General features: G+C 34.5%; 1 protein-coding gene across 1 annotated transcript in view; it reads right to left on the reverse strand.

Moving 5' to 3' along the window:
* LOC144442953 (uncharacterized) overlaps positions 1 to 24,013 on the reverse strand; it is a 120,063-nt gene that overhangs the window by 40,123 nt on the left and 55,927 nt on the right. The window lies entirely within an intron of this gene.

Raw genomic sequence — 24,013 nt, forward strand, 5'->3', positions numbered from 1 at the left:
CAAGGCTTAATCAATTATTCTATATTTGCATGTCACAGTTGTGTGATATTCGAAAAAACCCCACAAACATTATCAAATGATTGAATCGATAACTTCATTTTTGCACACTGCACCCACTGTAAATCAACCTTATCATGTCTGGTAATAATCACAGTAGAATGCAAGAAATAGGGGCTGTCTGTTCTATATTTTTGGCTTGTCAAAAAGGTATTTACTCATCCCCAATTCATAATCACACTACCTCCTGCTAAGCCTTACATAAAGCCTGCAAATCTTTACAAGTATAGTTAAAGGACGGAGTTCTATATAAATCTCCAACGGGTCACAACACAGAACGTTTTCTCCATGGATAAGTACTGTGGATATATTGTAAGACATTCAGAATCAATAATTCACTCCTATTTGTAAATGGATTATCAGCAACACATTTTTTTCCAACTGCATCATGAATCGTTCATGTCTTCTGGCTATCTACTAAATCTTGATACATACAGTCTTTCAATAGTATAAAATCTTTTGATCAAATTTTATCAGTAATTAGAACAGGAAGATCGACTTTTAAATTTCTCCTGGGAAATAATCCAGAAGGAAGCTGCGAAAGTAGCCAATGAAGAATACATATATACATTGTATGTTTGACCATAGGCTTTCAGTTCAGATGATAACCACAATGACAGATTCACCCACTGATAAGCCAAGGCATCCAGTGCCATGTTCAGACAACAATATGTATCATATTAAAAAAAATGTCAACCCACATATCTATTGATGAAGTGGTTTTCTGATTAAAAAAAAGGATCAATGGAAAAGTAATTTCAACACAGAAAATAAAGTTAAATGTCATAGCATGAATTGATCGTGTTATAATACATTGAGATATTATTGACATCTTTTGTCATTCACTAAAACCAAAGTTAAAACCACTTTTTTTATGGGTACTGGCATGAAATGAGTTCAGCTTTCATAACTTTCAAGTATACTAAAAGATAACATTTTCTATTCTATTCTATTACTATGTTCAGACTCCTACAACTGTGAGTTTCACTCTGAGGTGACATAAAGTAGTAAAACTAATAAGATTTGAGACTCCATTCACTCTGAATTTTTGTACCTGACACAGATCACATACCAAAGTCATCCAATATTAGCATCTAGCTTTCATTTGTTCCAATCATTTAGCAGCAACCCTGAACTTTAACCCTGGAACCCTTCTTATGTAGGAAAACTAAATAGAGTTACTTGTAATCAAATAGAATTTTGTGTCAGACACAAAAGATAAGTCGCCTCTAAAACCCACATTATTTAACCTGACGAGGAGTTGACATTAACTGTTCATATTTTTTTTTTTTATGTTAGGCAAGACTAGAGTCGACTCATCTGGCTATTAGTAAGAACTCCCCATATATTTGATCAATCCTGGCATATTGCTCAAAAAGTAGAACTGTTTACCTTGCACATGTAATAAAACTTTTACATGGGGGACTTCATTCACGTCACAAAAGAAATAACTTGTATAACATTTTCTGAAGTAAATTGCAGCAGATATTGATCATATTTGTATAGAATATATTACTACATCTATCATTCTTTGTGGCTTGAGGCAAATTACCTTTCAACCTTTTCACATAAATGTTTTGTGACAAGATTCGATAACAAAAATTTATCCAATACTTTTCAGTATACATTTCGATTTGGATCACACTGGGAGGCATGTTTATCGTAATTGTGAATGTCAGTGTGATTTGCTGAGAAAGCTGGCAGATGGGGATATTAATAATTCCTATCATAACAGGAAAATGGGGATGTAAGATTGGCTGAACTGTGACATTAACCCCATCTAGACATACATCGTCCTACCTCGCGCAGTCCCAAGTCCTACCTGAGGTAGGATAGGTGTGTGTCTACCTGTAGGAAGGTTACCATGGCATAGATGTCGCATGATCCCTCCTGACCCACTCCTCAATATATCTGTACTGACGTAATGAAACTTTGTTCAAGTTCTTTTGTCACACAACTTTTTTTTTTTAATTTTACATAAAAGATGGACAAGGAATCATAAATATTGACTGAAACAACAGAATAAAGTCAGAAGAAAACTGCAAATCCGTTATGTTTTAGTGCTACGACAAGCAGTCAGGAGGGTTTCAGGACAGAATACGTCCACAGAGTATACAGAACGAAGTCAGGCTGGTTTCAGGAAACATCTCGAAGGGGTGCTAGGATGGTTTCAGGATTGGTTCAGGACGTGTGTTTGTCTACACAGGTGTCAAACTATCCTGAATCCTACCTCAGGTAGAATTTTTCATGCTGTCTAGATGGGGTTAATACAACTGGGATACGAATTGATCAGATGATGATGATGATGATGATGATGATGATGATAATTAGGGTGGTTGGTGGTGGTGGTGGTGATGAAGATGATGACATTGATGATAATTTGGGTGGTGATCGTGGGATCATGATGCCGAATTATTAAATTGGAATGATTCCTTTCCCCAGAATCACAAATCTACGAACAGTTCTATCACCTTGATGTATATTAAAGTTAGCAGGCAGTCACACTAACATGATTGCCATCAATAAATTACTCAACAGTATCAGGTCAGTCTACTAGGTTCATTCTAATAATCTCTTGGAGTTAGTTACATTGAGACATCGCCCCATCACATAAATCCTCTCTGATTGTTCTGATCTTGCATACAGCTATTTGAGATAAGCAAACACTGTCCACTCAAGCATTCAAACAGATTCCTTTAAATAGCACCAAGTCAACCTCATTTCTGGGTATCGGGTTCACTATGTGTGACATTAAAGATGCTAAAAGCACATTCTTAACGCTTTCAAACACCTTTTATCTGAACAGTGTGTAATATGATCCGACAACTGATCGGGCGCTACTTTTATTTCCATTCATCCGTGCTGTAACTTTTGATGATCTTATATCTTAAAGTAATATCAAGTCTCGGAATACTAACGCAGATAGAAAAGATTGTCTGAATATTGCCAACCCTCTGCTCTTTTCCAAGACATATGGACACCACACCCACTAAAATATCAATGCTTGGCTGCCAATCGGAAGGGTTTACCACACTAATCATCCACAGTCTGCTGACTGTCGTTCACTATCTTGTCCCGCCGATAATGATGCAAGATTGCCTTCCGTAGACAATCACGTACAACATATTGAATATTTCAGTTCAGTCGTGCACAAACACAATTGTTGATTATCTACATAAGAACTATAAATGAAACATATAATATCAAATGTTGTAATCTTTGCAAACAGAACTCTATCGATTTGTTGCTTCTATCCACCTACTTGCCAGCATCAGCATGTTTTTTCATAAATTGCCTGACCTCTTCATCACCTCTCGCAGTCTCTGTACGCTAGACTACAATTTTCACAGTATGAAACCACTTAACTTCATGCGAACACAAGACTTTGTTAGTCCGTATAATCTACAATTAGCATGACGATAATTTGAAGTACAACGCGAAACTAGATTTTACTGATAAGGAACTTTTCAGCAGCAAAATATCAAAGTTGAAGACATCTTACAGACTTCATCCATCATAATTTTCCAATCAAAATTTCTTGAATAACATACTGGAGGAGAGCTTTCATTAGGAAACATTCAAAGAATACAGAGATATTTTGAATACAGCATGAAATCAGACTTCACTGAAACCTAACTTATGAGAAGTACCTACTACTGCAAGAATACAAAACTTAACAAATCTCCCAACAATCTCATGCATCTAAATTTTCCAAACAAGATTTCTGGAATAACGTACTAGAAGAGAGCTTTCATTATGTAATATTGAAACATCTGAAGAGTACAGAAGACATCTTGAAACAAAATTTACTAAATTTACCTTAAAATTGCATGTTGCTGAAACAAAGTCAAAGTAACACATATCTTACAGAAAAACTTCATTCATCATAATTTTGAAAAATAAATTTCCCCAAATAACATCATGCTGGAGGAAAGTAATGCTTTTCTTATCCACTATCACAAAATTGTATGAGGTACTCTTAAAGGAGCTTAGAAAATTTTGATCATTCATCTCCAGTACTGAATACTTTTAGGAATAATTAGTACTGTCTATAGCTAGAAGCAATGTACGTGACTGAAAGTATAGTTTGTGATGAAAGGAATGTTTTTTTGTTGTTAAATATCCTGCATGAAAATCGGGTTTTTATCCGTCAAAGCTGTAATGCCATATAGAGTTCATTTAAAACCTTCAAAATAGCTCAATCATCAATGCTGGTGGAGTGAAATATTTTTTTTTTTTTTTTTTCAAAGACAACAGCCATGACAATATGTCATCAAATCTATAATCTGTCATTGAATGTAAAGTTTGATTTTCGCTAGCCACAACTGAAATGTTACCATGTTTTTTTATGTTTTAAATGTACTTTACATACCCATATATTTTACAGAGGGCCCTAAGTAAAATAATAATTGAATGTAGGAAACTATGTATAGGTTACCTACCATACCCATACCCCCATATCACAGGAGTTCTGAAAATACTGTTTACTACCAATAGCAAGATATCTTGAACACACCTGGACTTTAAGATAATTAAATGTCATTCCCAAATATTCTACATTCAGTCAAGGAAAAAAGTTGTCACTATGAGTCGCTACACGAGTAGTGACAACCCTTAGGTCATGAGTATTTGCCGGGAAATGAAGAAAATTTTTGGAGAATAACATATACTAGTACCAGTGGCAGTAATATCAAAGAAAAATCGGGGAAAGTAATGGCAATTTTGAATATTTTGACCCATATTTCAAACACAGCAGAACCAGTGACATAGACAGACGTTGTCGTGACGTAGAGCGCCCAGAGTATATATCCCATATTTTTTGTTAAACTTGGCTCATGCATGGTATAATAGTATATAATATACATTGCTCCACAGATTGAATGCCACTGAATCGCATGGATAGCAGGAAATTTAATTATTTTTCCATTTTCATTTTTTATTGAGGTACATTTCATCAATACATGTAACATTACAGACAATTGATCTGAAATATATTGACAGTCTGAACTCAATGAAACAGTGTCAGAATTTCAAACAGCTAAATATAGGTTTGGGTCCACTTGAAAACACTGAACTCAATCTAGTATTGACAGCCAGAACTCGACAGAAAAATTTCAAGTAGCAAAAAATGGAATTGCGTCCAGTTTGAAAATATGCAACACAGTCTAAAAGATATTGATGGCAAGAGTTCCACTCAACTATTATATAATTTCAAACAGTTAAATATAGGTTTGCCTACACTTGAAAACACGGAACTCAATTTATCATAAAAAGTCAGAATTCAATAGAAAACTTGCAGCAAAATTTCAAACACCAAAGTTTAGGTTTGCATCTACATTGAACACATGCGTTAGTTGAAACAATTTGGGAAATGTCTTTTCTTCGTACGTACGTATCTAGTTATCTCTCTCTGAATGTTCAAGTCGGTGAGTTTGTATTTACTTTGAAGTCCAGAAAACATTGCAATACCCTACTTAGCTAGATGTTCGGTTAACAATGTTTGTGTGTCTGTGGTGATTACATCGTCGGTGATTTGCCAGGATGTCTTTCACTACACAGACACTTTAGACTGTTTACAATGTACTTGTGTCTGGACATGGAGTAAGTGAAGTCTTTTGAATCGCTTAATTGCTAATGGATAAAACTACTTGATGCACCTTCAAAAAGATTTGCTAAATACGCTTGGCATATGGAGAAATTACCCCTTTTGTCAGATCGCTGTTCATGCTCGCTAGAAATGTAAATTACATTTGCTGAACATCTCTCCTAAGTACTGAAAGGATAAAATTGGCTGGTGATGAGAGTATTTGTCGCATCTTATTCTAGATGTCCATCGCCCTTGCAAAGCCGATTTTCCTCGTTCACTGTTTTATCGATCATTGCTGATGGTTTATTCCAGTAGACAAATCAAACCAATTTCAAAGTTAAATATTAGGACTAGATATTTGGTTTTACCTGTTTTTTCAAAATTACAAAAAAAAGTAAACATACATCTCTGATCAATGGATGATTTTCCTTTTAATTTGTTTTCCCTGTGATGGACTAGATAATCTCAAGTAATGTTGCAACATACACTGATGAAATCCTGTATATTGTCAGGGTACGTATCTAGTTATATTTCTTTGGTTTATGGCATTTTTTAAAAACAATCAGGCATTTTGACATGTTTTGAAACAAATCTCAAAAAACTATGTCTGTAATAAAGTACTAACAAGGTGGAAATTTTTATATATCATTAACATCTTTGGAATTGCTTTGAATTCAAGCCAATTTTGAAATATTTTTCATCACAAATTTGCAATTAGGATTTCGATGTTTACATAAAAAATATGAATGTAGACTGCTTATGTCATTTGTAGCTATTTCAAATTTGGAAAACATTTCTGTACAAATTCAAATCATAAATTTGCTGTTAGAATTTTCAATCATATAATACTACATGGGTGCAAATATCATCTGTAGCTATGTGTTCACAGTAAAGCCTGAGTTTGTTTGGATGACTTCTGAGTGTGCTACAAACTAATCTGTACTCTAGACAGTGTGCAGAGAGGGATTTACCATTAATGGACACCGATGTCTTTATGCTGCCTTTACAGCATGCTGTTCTATTTGATAGAGATTACAAACGGCAAATCGTACAGCAACAGTAGCATTTACAGCGAGCAATAATGACAGGTAATTGAGGCCATAGTGTATGTATAGCATTCAAACCTCCAAATGCCTTCAAACACATCTCACATTCTATTTAGCTGACAGCCAGTTGATTCTGTGATATGTTAGCAACAGATTGAGTCAACACATGTGTGCACTTTCCATTACAGGCACTGAATTTTCTCATTTCTAATTTTCAAAGCTTTGACTTATATTCAAAAGCCTGAATTCATGTACTAGATTTGAATCCGACCTTCCAATGTATACTCAATGGTTTGATCGCTTAAGTGTTTTGAGTTTCTTGGCACGTACAAAAGCTCTATCAAGGCTGACAACGTTTCATTTAAATCTAACTTTTGCTTGCTTTAAGCTATAGATTTCTAGCTAAGATGAGATTCTTGTCCACTGGGTCTTCACTACTCATCTGCATCAAATATGCCATGATTCGATTGATATTTTCTTCACATCAAACACGTCCATCCCAACTGATACTTTCTCTACATCAAACATACCCAACTCCAAGCGTGATATTTTAGCAACTGACTGCAATATGTGCCTTGCAGGCAGGCAGACAATAATTAAGATAAACGTACATATATACCATATGCTTTATGTCAATACAATGCCATGATTTCTATCTCCCATCTCTCTAAAGATATGCAATCTCATCCGTCTCTCTCACTTTCCAATATTTATGCAAGTCAGCCTCTGTTGACTCTGATGTATCGACCAATAGAAATCTTCCTACCTAGCTTCCATTCTTAACAGAAAATGTCTTACTGTGAAAAGTTGAACAATGACTTTGACTCCATTCTCGCCATCACACTGACACGCTAACAATGCATATTTGCAACAACGTTGCATATCAAACTATTGTAGGGCCTCCCGAGTGACAATATTGTTGTCTCGTAAGTTTGTTAGAGTTTGGTCTTCAAGGATTTAAGTTTGGCACTGTTCTTCCCAAACTTATCTACGAATATCTTTACTGAACTCAAACCTATACTTAGGAAATTAAATACTGTAATGTGATAATTCTAGGCTAACAATTTAGGAGCAATTATTTCATTCCCCAATATTTTCTTCGTTCAGCTAAGGCAAATACGAGTGACCCAAGGGGTTCTTCTAACTACGAGTTGTTAAGAGTCATAGTGACAACCCTTAGGTCACAAGTATGGTTGAATGAAGAAAAAATATTGGGGAATAAAATAATACCATTGCCAATATTTTTTTTTTTTAAGACTCAGAGAAAGTAATGGCAATTTTGAGCATTTTGACTCTTATTTTGAACACAGCAGAACCAATATGACGTAGATACACAGTCGTGATTGACACATGTTGTCGTTATGTTGAACAACCAGAGTACATATTCCGTACTTTTTATTGAACTCGACTTGTGCATGGTATAATTAGTTATGACAGGTTTTGTGACCAGTAAAGTATGACTGAGAAAACAGGTTGAAAGTGTAGCTTGACGTTTCCACTGTACAGGTGGGGTGATCAAACTCCGGTAAAAAACAACTCAAATCAAATTACAATGCAGCAAAGGTGGCTGAAAGTTAGTTACAAATCAATTCCAAGTTAGTTACAACTTTTCTAGCCAGGGGATAAAATTTAGCAACAAATCCATTACAATACTGCTACAGCCGTTAGCAGTCTCTGAAGTAATGACATTCCGCATCTGTGAACATTTTTTTCAAAACAGAACCTAACAAGCATGTAGGAGTTTGAGCTACAACACAGACATCTAAAATAGAGACACATAAATAAGAAATGGCCATCCCTCCCACCGGATACAGCTTCTTTACGTGACTTACTTCTTTTACCTACATGATGTCCTATCCCAAAAGGGTTCTGCAATCCCTTGGTTCCAAATTATATCGATATCAATCTACCATACTGCCCAACGAAGTACTCCATTTTGCATGAATCTATGGTCAACAATGTTGTCACATAAAAACAAATCAATTATTGACAATCAACTACTAGTGAAACAGATAAACTCCTACGTACTGTGTGATCAGATAGCTATTACAGCTATTATACCAGTACTATACATGAGCCTAGATGAACAAATAATGGGCGTTCTACGTCATGACAACACACATCTATGTTACGACAACGCATGTCTACATCACTGCATGGTTCTGCTGTGTTCGAAATATGAGTCAAAATGTTCAAAATAGCTATTACTTTATTTTATTTTATTTTATTTTTATTTTTATTTTTTTGCATTTCCCTGATTTTTCTTTAATATTACTGGTGCTGATATAATTATGTTATTCTCCAATATTTTTCTTCATTATAAAGCCAGAAAATACTCTTGTAGCGACTCTTAGTGACAAAGGCCCCTTAAATCACTCATATTTTCCTTGGTTGAACAAAAAAAAATAGTGGGGAATAACATCTAAATACACACAACTGCATGTGAGGATACACATTAATTTGTCTTATTATGGTTATCAAATTCTAGCAAGGAGTACATTTTGACAGCAGAGATATTGAACTACACTTTACTTCCACATCAACGAGTAGTAAATCATACCGACTAGGTTGTTTCAGTGACACCAAACATGTTTTCAATATCTTCTAAATATCATTGGAAACATATTCACATGTGCTGTGGAAGGAGAATAAGCAATTAAATACAACTCACTATTAAACCCTTATATTCTATGCCTTACTGTAATGATATTATGACACAACACTATACCTTATATGACCTGCTGGCCTGTAATTAAATCAAATTTTACTACAACGTTATTAAACAGTCACCTTTTCACACTCGTATACAAAAAGAATCTAGAACAAATTTAATGGGATTTTATTACCATGCCGAGTTACACTGCAAGGTCTACAGTGTCACCTGCAATGAATAATTAAATAGCTCCTTTAATAAGATCCTCATAATCTAATAAATATTTACACATAGTAAAATACAAGTTTCAATTATTTCTTTCGACTAAAGTTTGGGATACTGAGTATTAATATAGATATAGTGAACCTGGTCAGACTGCAAACAGGAAATTAAGAATACAGCACCCTCATTCAAATTGGGGGTATCATCACCTCATAGTACCATTTCTTAAGAGTTTTGTCCCATTGTATTCTGTAGAAGTGTAAATCAGGGATGTTTTTCGTATTGTTCAGACATCGAGGAAAGCAGCAGTGTTCTATGATTAACTGAGTAACCTATACCATGTATACCCCCAAGGTACACACAGACAGGAAGTAGAGTGCCACCATGGCAAATTTTGGAAAGGCCTATTTACTTTATAGTATTTTGTACACAGGGAAACTCCCACACCTCTGTTACAGTCACATGCTTAGGACAGGGTTGTGCAAATAGCTGTACCAGCTCTATGGAGCCATAGTGGCTGTACCAGCTGTGCGAAAACAGTCCTTGTAACAGCTCCAGCTATGTGAGCAATGCTGAAACTGAGCACAGACAAGTAAGAGTTTCTTACTTGTCTGTGAACAGAGGTATTTCCCAGTCATGTGCCAGCTGTGTGAGCAAATGCTGATTGGATGTGAACAAAAGGGCTGCTACATGGCATGCTCCCACCATAGCTGGTACATGGATGTGCACAACTATGGTACAGGAATGTACTTAACACTCCTGTGACAGATCTAGGTGTGACATACACATCCACGTAACACTAACAGTCATACTTTTCACAGCCATGTAGCAGAGCTGTGTAAAAATTCACTCTGTGAAGGGCTGTGCAACACGTAGTTGGTACATGGCTATGCTCCTCTTCCTAGCACTAGGATGTGGCCACATCCTAGAACTGATGTGTACATCTTAGTGTTAGGAAGTGCGAGGTTCCCTGTGAAATATATGTACTCGTACTAGCCATACGTATGTATAACAGAAATGTCTGAAATGTTCCACAAAATGTATTACATGCTTTGTAAGGCATGTACAACACTGTTTTTTATATGGTTTAGCAATATTTTATTGTGTAATAGACCAGATATTGGACACTGATGGATGGTAATGGCATGCAAAACATACCGAATTACATCAATAAAGGCCATAAATGGACTCTGAGTAGCCACTCTATTTCGGTATTTAGCACACAGTTTCTTATTACTGGTACAGATTCAGTAACCATACAGTTATTAAAACTTAAAGCACTTTACATTTATCAACTCAAATCAGATCAAGGAAAGTACCCCCATCCTAACACCTACTATTGCATGTAGTGGTAATACGTGTGATTTTGAGAGATTTCAAGAATTAAAATATATATGGTGGGTTTTTTTCTTCAGATTTTAAGAATAATAGTTTTCATTGAAAATTTGACAAGAACACACAGACTTAGTAAAATCTCATCAGAGACTTGAAAGCTTGTAAGAACATTTCACTGACACAATCTCACAAGTCAGATGTACATCCTTGCTGACGCATCAAAAAATCTCCTGACGGGAACATAAATTAGTACTGCTGTAAGAGACTGGTGACTTAACATGACGATGCACTGTCTATTCCAAATAGTAATTTATTTCTTTTACTGTCTATCAGAAATGGCTGCCATCTGCTTGAACACCTTTATGTCTATTTCATTACCTTTTCCCTCATAATATACAGGTTTAGGATGAATATTAAAAAAGGCACCGATATCTGAAAACATCATGGTTTTATCTTCAAGGAGATTGTGTCTTTACTTTTCATCTCTGCGGTCCATAAAGAGGGGCGCAGTCACTTTTACAGTCTGTTATAAACCTAGAATCCAATTGAATTCACACACAACGTGATGAAACGTGATGAAAATTGCATATCGTAAACGCGATAATAAATTGGATTTTACTGGCACACGGAGCGTAAATTACCACAGGAAATATTTCTCCCTCCACTATAACTGACTGTGATTGAAATATTTCCAATGAAATGGCATCACTGAATAAGTATAATGTTGTGTCCAACTGAGCGCACTGTCGTAATTTGGAAATCATTCTATCTTAATACTCACTACATTGGAATCTGAAATGAAATATCTCCTTAAAATCATGGACTGCATCCTTTACCATCAGGCTATGATACTTGGTACAACGTTTTTGAGTTACAGCCAGTTACAAGCAACAGGAGAGAATCAAGCCTACACATGTAAAATTCAGTTTCATAATATTCACTAAGGACTGTGGAGAAATATCTGATAATTATAATGATTGTCTTAATCCTCAGATGTGAACAAAGTATGGGATTTTCAAGTTCATGTCACGATAAATTTTAATAGTTACTAAAATTTGATGAATATACACAGAATTATTGAAATCAAGCGTCTTGAAAATATGCCCACTGACGTGCAAACCTAGTTAAAGATCCACGTCATTTTTGTACTCATTTGCTGTTTGATATATACAGAACTAACATTACATGCAATGATCAACTTTATCTTTTACACGCATATGCTTTCAAAAATCTCTCAACTTTGAAAAACAGCTGTCACACACTGCCAACAAGATTCCCATGTTTCTGATGATAAAGCTGGTGTAGAGATAACAGAGAAAACACTCGGACTGAAAAAAAAACAGCGCCAATGACACTGCAGCACAATTGCACACTAATTACTTTTTATTGGGTTTATACATGTATAAAAGGGACATAATTTAGCTTTAGTGGGTTGATTGTTACCAACACTATTTTCATCTTTCAACTTACACTTCTGTTGTGCTAAAAATCATACCGATGATTTAGTGAAAGATATTTGTATGAGAAATCATGAAACTAACACACCTCATATTGGAGGAGGAACGAGTTAATAAACGAAATCAGAATTCATCACTTCACGAACTAGTGGATTCAGCATTACTTGGCTGATGGAACAGAAGTAAATTAGGTTTTACAAGCCGTCGACACATATAGACTAAATTGTACTGGATTCAATCAAACTTGCTTTCCTTCACGTTCAAGATTACGGATTACACATTTAATGCAATTTCATACTAAGAGTACCCTAAATTCGATCTTGCAAATTTACCTTTCGCCATGTCCATGGCTACGCATTACACATACATGAAGATTACACAGAGGGTAAGCCTGATTTTTTTTTTTTTTTAAAGATTATCATTAAAAACAGAGTGAAAACAGAGATGTAGACCTTTATTTGCACATCAAAATCTAGATCCATCTAAGATTGGAATTCTAACATCATCAACCTGTCATGGCCACCTATTTTTCATTCCGCAGTGCATGTTCTGAACATTAAACACTACCAGGAGCAAAATGTTTGATTATAGCATTTCATTCTAAATTCAGTCACAGATTTGCTACACTTAAGTTAATCACTCACTGATGTGTGAAAATTTCACTATATTTGCATTATCTATATGTTGATATGGCAACCAACTTTCAAAGCATCGCAATAAAGTGACGCACAATATACCATAAATGATACATACACTGGTATTTAACATACCACGTCGTATACAAATTACACACTACATGTACTCCACAATTATTAGTCCTCTCTAAAACCTATCTGGCTATCAGAACAATATGAACATGTACAGCTGTTTCTATCAACGCCTACACATGTACATTCAGCCACTGTAGTGGAAATTTCAGCACAAACAGCTGCACACTTCTGACTTGGTAAACAGTTTGTGCTACCATAATTCATCATTAAAATGTATCTACATAGGTCCTTTTACGCAACTTACAAGATGAACATCAATCAACCAAATCTCTACAGTATGTTGTTGTCTTTCAAAGCTTTGTACTGTACAGAAAAATGGTGAACCTATTACTCACTTGAATGTGTGACAATGTATACAATGTATATAATATATTTGTATATGCAAATCCTAACACAGTAATATAGAACTTTGGATATATTCCATACGAATTATACAGGTAAACTAAAAGTATTGTACTTTCGCTATAAAATTAGTGTAGAGCTATAAATAATCTTGAAATAGCATTGCAGGCACTGCTGGGAAACCGTCAGTTTAAAATTAAAAAAAAAATAAATTAAATGATTCAATTTCCATATTAACAAAATGACAGAAATTCTTGCACACATTTTCATGTGATATGGAGATACATTTCTCCACGGACTAAGACGCAGATTAATTTTTGTCTTTCAATTTGTTCAATACATCATTTTCAATATTTGATTCGATTAGCTGACACATAGACCTGTCTCACAAGGCCTGCATTCCAATTTGCACCAGAGTCAAAATGACTGATGGGAATAATTCCACAGCGAAATTACTATCTGTCCTTGATTATGAAGCATTCACCAGTTGAAGAAGATAAATCAAAATTGCACTTGTTAACAAGTACAGAGAACAGGCATCAAATTACTACAGATAGTATGTACTGATATGAGGATGAAGGATGAAACAGAAGAGTTTGTGAAATGTGTCAGGTGACTACTGTCATCTAGATAAATGTGTCATGTTCAGATTTTCTAATTACAGCCCTTTAGACACGTCTGAAATGTGCAAGTCCATCTACATTCTGTATCACTTTCTTAAAGCGTGTATTTTACTTTATATACATCGGATTCATTTTTTTTTTTGAGAGAGAGAATTTCACTACAGTTTTAATAGACAAGTCTCAAATAGTCAAGTCTAGATATACCTTGTATGGGGTTTATTGTTTTCACATACATGTAGTAGTATAACTGCTATACTATTTACATCCATTATTTGATGGAAAAATTATGGAGAATTTCACAGCAGTTTAGGAGAATCTCAAGTCCATGTACACTGTGTGTGTGTGTGTGTGTGTGTGTGTGTGTGTGTGTGTGTGTGTGAGTGTGAGTGAGTGTGAGAGAGTGTGTGTGTGTGTGTGAGTGTGTGTGTGAGAGAGTGTGTGAGAGAGAGAGAGTGTGTGTGTGTGTGTGTGTGAGAGAGAGAGAGAGAGAGAGAGAGAGAGAGAGAGTGTGTGTGTGTGTGTGTGTGTGTGTGTGTGTGTGTGTGTGTGACATTTTACTCTATGCTTATCCATTCTTTGATGACAAATTTACATGGAATTTCAGGACAATTTTGACAAGTCACTATTAAAGTCCATGTCCACTGTTTATGTGAATTTAGACTCTCTCACAGCATGCTACTTTCAATAAATTGTCTTAATATATCGGTTTGCTGGGTTTCGAAGTGAATGAGCTTTTGCCATTTGTGGATAGATGTATATATAGTAAAACTGTTGATTGCTGGATTGGACTTATAGTTTATACAGCTAATGGTCAAGACAATTGAGTGAAAGTAGCAAGGATAGCAGAGAGTCTAATGGGAGCCATCATTTCCTGAAAGTGTTACTTGTTATATCTGATCAGCTGCTGTTCATTATAAACAGTACTGTCATTGACCACATGTAGGCCATGACATCCGATCAAATGACCTTTCATATTTGAGCTTACAAGTAGCGTCAACATCAGTATTCTAACTGAGTGGCAAAACCTATACTCAAATCTATCTATCTATCTATCTATCTATCTATCTATCTATCTATCTATCTATCTATCTATCTATCTATCTATCTATCTATCTATCTATCTATATATATATATATATATATATATATATATATATATATATATATATATATATATATATATATATATATATATATATATATATATATATGTATATGTATATACACATTGTTGTAGACATGCTATAAGGCATAAAAACACAAGCATATAGATTAAACTCCAACAAGTTTAATTAAATGGTGATTTTCAAAACCTGACAGTGGATCAATTATTTTAAATCGTAGAACCATATGTTACATGTAATACAAAAATGTCAACTGAGGCCAAATCATAAAATCCCCAGAGTGTATATTTTTATCCTCAGTGTATAGAATCATAGAGTGGGGCCTAAACTATACATGCGAGTAACCGTGATTAAAACTAGTATGATAAACGAGTTGCCCGGGATAAGACAACACAGCAACAAGAATGCAGACGATCCATCATAATTCTAATAGTATTTTTCCACAGTTACAGGAGGATTGTTTTTTATCAAGTTAATGACAGATTCACAGTGGATAATCAATCATTGCATCGGCATAAAAACATAGCTTCAAGTCATTTCAGACTACCGTTATTTCATATTAAACGATACGCAACATAAACCATTCACAACACGAACACCTAGTCATTTCAAAACTACCATATGGATTCATAAAATGGCAACTACCACAATTGTTTTTTTGGGACTTACCGGACTGGTTTTCCTGACTGCTCATCAAATACTCAATGACATGTTATTTAAAGCAAGCTGGTGTTCAAAATAGACCTAGTTTACATTAACATATGGTTGATAGTGTAAATATCTCTACAACATCCTTTAAATAAACAACTAGTACACAGATAAAGACTACCGGTATATTATAATAACAGAGTAACAAGGCCACTGTTCTTCGTGTCAATACTTCATAAATATTAATGATTTTTAAATGAGATAAACCGTTCAGTGTCTTTTCACCGACCGTACTTCTATAAATCACCCTTACTAAAGTTTGAAAAAATAATAATAATTACAATCTAAAATTTCAATATAAATTTTAAATAGTACACAGCTTACACACCATAAATTTTACACTTAGTATACTAATGTAGCTATTAATATTAATAAACTGAGTTAAATAGCTTTAGACATGCTAACTATTTGACACATCATTTCCGAAATCCACAAGGGGTAAGTATAGCTCCTAGACTAGTCTGGATTCCAGAAAACTGTTTCTGTGACGAATCTAGAATAACATTTCTGTAAGTATTTCCTTGTCTGAGTGGCATCTGACGCCAAGGATGATGACGATGCCCAGGTAATGGGGTGTCTAGTGATCGATGCAATATCTCTCAAATGCTACTAATTTCAAACCAGCTTTGCACGTTATTAACATTGTGTGCTTTGATTATGTAACGCTGCTCAGATGTTGATGCCTGCAGACACAAAACACTGCAGTATAAAGTGAATCAAAATGACATCTCCTGTTCCAAAACGCTAACATGAATCCCACTATAACGTAATCTGATTATTGTTTGTTTTCTATGGCTAAAAGAAACCATATATTTCAACAAAAGAGAGAAAACACACAACTTAAAGGCTTAAACTTTAAGTACGCCATTCCCTTAGTTAGATAATGAATTACTATGCTTGAATGAAGACATTAAGTCCATGTTTCTACTTTATATCCTTTTATCAATCAAAAGGCTACTCCTAATATACCGTAGATGCATTTTAATGGACTCCCTTAACAGTTAAAAAGTGCTGGTTATAACATAGCTACTACGGTTCTCCATACAAGATCTAATAAACAGTTCATTTATTTTTCAGAATAAAGGGGTGATTCAATACATCAAACCTGTTCATTTGATAATCGTAGACTAATACATTACTTGTATACAAACTATGACAGTTCTAATGAATGTGTAAGGGGGAAGACATGTCTCTAGAAATAAACAACTTTATTTTTTCTATTCATTTCATCGAAAGGTAGGTTTCTATTCTTGAAATATACAACTTTGTTCATTTCATGGAAGGTACATTTCTATTCTAGAAATATACAACTTCGCTTGTTCATTTCATGGAAGGTTTGTTTCTATTCTTGAAATATACAACTTTGCTTGTTCATTTCATGGAAATGTAGGTTTCTATTCTAGAAATATACAACTTCGCTTGTTCATTTCATGGAAAGGTAGGTTTCTATTCTAGAAATATACAACTTTGCTTGTTCATTTCATGGAAAGGTAGGTTTCTATTCTAGAAATATACAACTTCGCTTGTTCATTTCATGGAAGGTTTGTTTCTATTCTTGAAATATACAACTTTGCTTGTTCATTTCATGGAAGGTACATTTCTATTCTAGAAATATACAACTTTGCTTGTTCATTTCATGGAAAGGTAGGTTTCTATTCTAGAAATATACAACTTTGCTTGTTCATTTCATGGAAGGTACATTTCTATTCTAGAAATATACAACTTCGCTTGTTCATTTCATGGAAGGTACATTTCTATTCTAGAAATATACAACTTTGCTTGTTCATTTCATGGAAATGTAGGTTTCTATTCTAGAAATATACAACTTCGCTTGTTCATTTCATGGAAAGGGATGTTTCTAGAAATAAATTGCCTGTTTCTTTCCTGTTTATTTCCTAGGTAGGCATATTTGTACAAACAAACAACTTATGTCCCTGTTTACTTCCATGAAAAGGCATGTTTCTTGAAATACACGTTTAATTTCCCCATTCATTTCATATACATTTTTAACATATACACTTATATCCTATATACTTACTGACCTAATGATACTCTGTGTATGGGGTGAAAGCTAGTCAAAACTTTTGAAAACCCTTTGAGTAGAGTTTTGTTGCAACTATCCTGTTTTCAGTTGTATTTTATCCCTACATAGCAATTCTAAACCTGTTAATAGTGGACTCTAATGCCATCAGATTCATAACTATAGTATTACCACAAGGTCAGCAAGGCCAGTCGTTTCAATTATCTCTACATACAGTTTATCCACACAGACTGATATCATAACTATCTGTGTGGGAGATGAATGTTTATGAGGCTCAGTAGGCCTCCGTGGTCCATTACACATTGGGAATATGGAACCATGCAAGGCTACAGGACTAGTCCATTAGGAAATCTGATACCCCTGACTGGCAGCAGAATCAGATGTATTAATATTAGGCGTGTGTGTTTATTCAGTGTACGATTTCTTCATACAATATAGGAATAGTCTGAATTTTTTATAGAAATCTCAAGGAGTGAGTGGTAATCAGTGCAGCTACCTGTACAAAATTTCAAGTACATACCTACAAATTGGTGAAGATAATACAGGTAGCGTCTGATTAGTTCTTTTCTTTCGGCTGCTGCTTGTTTCAAGTCCCTTATCGACTACACTGAATGTTCATTTCAGTTACATGACTAGATTTAATTTTAAAGCTAAGATTAGAGTTTCAATAGCCAATGAAAGTATGTACTACCGCAATACTTACACCTGTGATACGAAATAAAAGAGGTGTGAAGTGGAAGATCACATACAGCATACAAAAAAGGATTGTCTATTCACTTACGAGTATCTGCATATTCCTGCTGGATCTGAGAAGCTTACTCTCCATTACAGGTAAATACTTAAATACATGCCCTAGTACATTTTACTGTAACTACAGACAAGAAGGATTGACTTAAATTATACAACTAAATTACTAGATTCTGAGCTACTAGTAAGAATTAGTCTCATTACTCCATCAAAGTGTGTACTTTCAAAAAAATTAAACTACACACAACAATAATCTACACAAAATAGAAGTGCAATCCTAGATTCTGAGCTAAGAAGTCATCTCATTACTCAATCAAAGTTTGTAATTTCAAAACATTTACAATGTAACTAATCAGAAGAACAATCTCCACAGCGTACAATTACCTGTCTAGATCCTGAGCCAAGAATTAATTTAAAATGGTCAATGAAAGTTTCTACTTTAAACCCTTTAATGACTTGTTTCTGTAACTCTAATGTTTAACATAGTGTGTCAGTCTTCAAAGGTTAAAAATAACTGAAACTAGAAAAGAGAAAAATAAAACAGAGTATATTAACTGCCTGCAGTATTTACAACAAATACATGGTCATAGATAATCAGACTTGCAAATACAAGGTCATGGAAAATCAGTCTTGCAAATGTAGAGAACTAAACTCTAGATTTAGTGCAGCGAATAGTATGGCCAAACATGAACACTTCATCTGTCAACATGGTAAAACATGACATTTACCATAAATTACTTAGCCAGGATCACTTTCCTCAACTTTATAATTGTTTGTTTCCATGGCAAAAAATATAACATACTCATTTCATTACATGAATGGAAGGTATAAACCTCAGTCTACATCCCACCATTAAAAGTAATCAGGCATAAAACTCCTGATTGGATTTATCATACAGCATAAACTGGTCTGTAATCATAAATAACTATACTAAATCATAACAAGACTGTCAGCTTATAGATTTGCATGACTCACTGAGAGAGGGAGAGAGAGAGAGAAATACTGAGTTCTCACAGAGATTGGTTTTACAGTAGAGTGTGACTAATCTGTTCAAGGTAATGTGACGGTGTACAAATATATTACCGACATTACGAATGAACGATTATAGTGAAATCTCATAAATGGTTGCAGAAAAGTACCTTCTTGTTCTCATTTCTTCACACAAATAATCAACAACAAACACATGCACATGTACACACACACACAATGTACACATACAATGTACATACACCCATAGATATATACTCATGCACACCCACACCCACACACACCCACCCACACACACACACATACATACATGTACATACATACACATGTAGAACCAGATCTGCACTGTTGAATGTTAATTAAGTCAATACTGCATGTACAATATTCAAAATCCTGAGTACACACACACATATATATACAGAGACACACACAAATGACACACACACACATACACACACATACACACACACACACACAGACACACACAGACACACACACACACACACACACACACACACACACACACACACACACACACTATCGCTCATTAATCTTAATAAGCTTCCAATACACAAGAAGAGATTTGATAGATTTGAAAAAGAAATTTTGACATTCAAACACCTACACAGACATACATGTATGATAAACAAAGCAAACAAGTTGATCACATGCTGACGACTTTAAGTATGAGGGACTCTATGCAACCTGCAGGATCAGCTGAAGTTGGCATACATGCAGCAATGTGTAACATTGGCACGACATGACAACACACAACACGCTGTGCCATTTTATCAGTCACATATCAATGTAAGGGAGAGTTGTCAACAACAATAACAGACACTTGGAATGGTGACAGAGTATAGAGATAAAACATTACCGTCAACTGTTTCTTCGTAATCATATTCTATAACAGGCACTAGTGTGTATCGAATCATTGCATTCTAATCATAGCTCATATTCCTTGTATAAATCCAAGTCTTTGGGCTACACGGCATACCACATTGCAGATATTTAAGTATCCACACTCCACGGGGATAGCTCAAACATTTTTTTTTACATATCGCCAACACTTTTACCTTGTCCAAAGCTTTCCAGCAAACTTGTATTTAGTACCGTACGCTCGTGTGTGTGTATTTCAAAGAGCTTGGCTGCTCTTCCAGTGAATCAATCACTTTGCTAAACACACGGACACAAAGCTAGGGATACTACAATATCAAAAGGGGGAGGCAAACTGTCAATCAAAATAAAATTCAAATAAAACTTATATATACTCACCAATGAGATATTTCCATACATGCAGTGATTTGCATAACAATAATGGAAACAAAAAACACAAAGAAAAGCAACAAATTAGCTAACCAGACACAGCAAAATATAATGTAAAGAACAGAACACAGTAACAGAATGAAGCGACATGCTTAACCAGGGATCACGTAATAAATGACAAACACCATTTCCACCATACTAGTATAGGGAATATAGTGAACTCCCTAGGTGACTATCATTTAACACTGCTAACACAGGGAGATTTCATTTTCGCAAAGGTGAAATGAATTCTAATGAAATGAGTCTGAATGACCGAGTTGAAATTTCAAAGATGAGAGTACCTGCACATGATTCCCTCATCATTATTACTTTTTTTTTTTTTTTTAGCTCTTTTGCGTGAAATCAACAGTGTCTTTATAACACTGCTGCATCCTTGACAAGTTGGTAATACTGAACTGAACATGTGAACCAGATCACCTGGAATATGTATTTGGTTTTAACATATATTTTTTTCAACAAATTTCGCCATAAATATTGCAGATGATTGATACATCTTTGATTCCTTTTTCAGCTGTGAAATTAAAGTACTTGAGTCTTAAATCTCTGATCAAAGAACATGTTAATGTGTTGTAAACTATTCAAAACCAGTGTCCAATATGACGATAACAATATCAAAATATAAATGAAATATTACGATACAATTTGTGTTGAAATTTCGCAGGCCTTATTTTTTCTTTCTTTATCAAAGCAATTCTAAAAGATTTCGAGCAAATGCTTTTCAATACTCTGCCCTCCTCCTTAGTAATGATTCCATAAATTGAGATGATGTCTCATCGTAGTCTTAGATATATCTATCCATATATACGTCCTATCATAAAATCCTACCTCTTATTAAAATATGAATTTTTTATTACTACAAAATCTACAGTTTAAAACTCAGGCTCTCCTGAAAAGGATTCAATAATTAATTACAAGGATATTTTTTCCATGAAATATTACATATTTTATAAAATTAGATAAAAAATATTTGACAAAAAATCTTCAACATTACGAAATACAAGTACTAAATTTAGAAAAATGCTTGATTTATCAACAAAACTTTTCATTTGAGCAAAAATTGTAACTTTAAAAAGATGAATTTTTGAGGCCTAGCAGATATAAAGATTCAAACTATATGTGTCGTAAAAGGATTTAATACATTATACGATGTTTTATTATATTAGCTTAAAAAGTTGCTTGAAATAATGTCCATATTAAATACAAAATTTAATCAACATTATAAAATTTTCAATTTAGAAAATATCTTATTTCTGAAGATTACAATTTTAAGAGTATTTTTTTGTTGTTGAAAAAATGTCAGATTAGCATGGCAGTGTTGAAATAAGTGTTTTGTATATATCTGACATAGAATTTACCTAGCAGCTGTGTTTTAATCTACTTATGGTGTTGTGATATTCTATTTTCGAAACTAAGTCTTTCAGTATCTACACTGTTTTTGCTAACGGCTGGCAACCCTGTGGTAACAGGACAAGTGGAATCTAGTAAAAATCAGCCTAATTTCTGATACATGATACATCATACCGTAATATTGGTGTGGAACCCCATTATAATGAAAGGGGAACTCAGGTAGATTTTACCTACTTACTGCCCGTATCATAGAACAATGACGTAGATAGTACATCAACACAAAGTAGGTTTTTCCCTAATACTCTTTAGCCACACTTCATCTTTACAGTAATTTCCATGTGGACGTGTACTTATATCCTCGTTCTATTTTAGTGACATTGGTAAGACTTATAAGATTATTAGTGTGTTCTTTTTGATGAGTTGTATAATCACTATAAAGCAGTTTTTGGAATTAGACTGTACCTAAGAGAGAATCTCAGTGTATATGTGCATAATTCCTGTATATGGGGGGGGGGGGGGGGGGGGGGGGGGGGGGAGGAGGAGAAGGGCTGATTGCATTACTTCTGAAACACGGTTTGCACGTCAGTGAGTAAGTACTCTATATACTTGGTTTCCATATATATGGGGAAGGGCTGATTCTACATGTTTTTAGTAGTTGAGAGCATTAATCTGTATTATACTATAGTTCATGTATATCTGGAAGGGGTGATTACAGGGAAGGAGGAGGCTGATGATCTGACTTTATAGTCTGATTTCAGACTTCTATAGCTGCGAGTGTGAATTTGCGAGCATTTACATAGCTCAATGTATATTGAGGGGAGGTGATTACCAGGGAGGATACATTTAACCAATATCTCTCCTTTCCTGTGTGTAAACCATGATTTTACAGGTCACAAAACAATCATGGCCTGGGCAGCTACATTTTTGTATCTTTACCATACACACCAAATTCTTTCATCACCCCCCCCCCTCTCCCTCTCTCACTCTTACACCCAATAACTTGATTCCTTAAGAACCATTTCTTAACATCAACTAATGAGAAAACACTGAGCCGCCTTTAACGTAATGGCCAATTAACCTATCCACAGCTCTTTAATATAATCCCATTTCCATTCCTTAGAGTGATTGTGCCTTAGTTAAAGACTAACAGAGATCTACTAATGGGGAATTAAAGCATCCTTGAACTCAAGCAATGGCTATTACCACTTTCATGTCATCATCACCTAAAACTAACATTTCTCATTGTAGCATTTTCATGTGTGTAAAATAAATGTTAACGTTTACTTTGTACCATGTTTGTGTATGTATCACCGTAAAAAAAAAGCATCACATGTTCTTTGATCATAGATAAAAACTCCAAAAAGTACTTTTTCTCCAACTATAACAAAGCAATATATCTGTAGTATAATTGGCCCAATAAATCAAACATACATGGTCAAAATATATCAAACACATTTCAATATCATAAACACATATTTCATTTTTTTTTTCATAAATTATACGAAAATTTCAACTTTATCTATAAACAAGATAGCAATGTAAATTGCATATTTCATCATTACTAATATATTTTGCTATATTCAGGAATTGTATGCAAATGTCACTTCCACTGGAAAAAATTGTAGAAATATAACTGACACA

The sequence above is a fragment of the Glandiceps talaboti genome, chromosome 12, assembly GCF_964340395.1.
Source record: "Glandiceps talaboti chromosome 12, keGlaTala1.1, whole genome shotgun sequence".
Taxonomy (NCBI): Eukaryota; Metazoa; Hemichordata; class Enteropneusta; family Spengelidae; genus Glandiceps; species Glandiceps talaboti.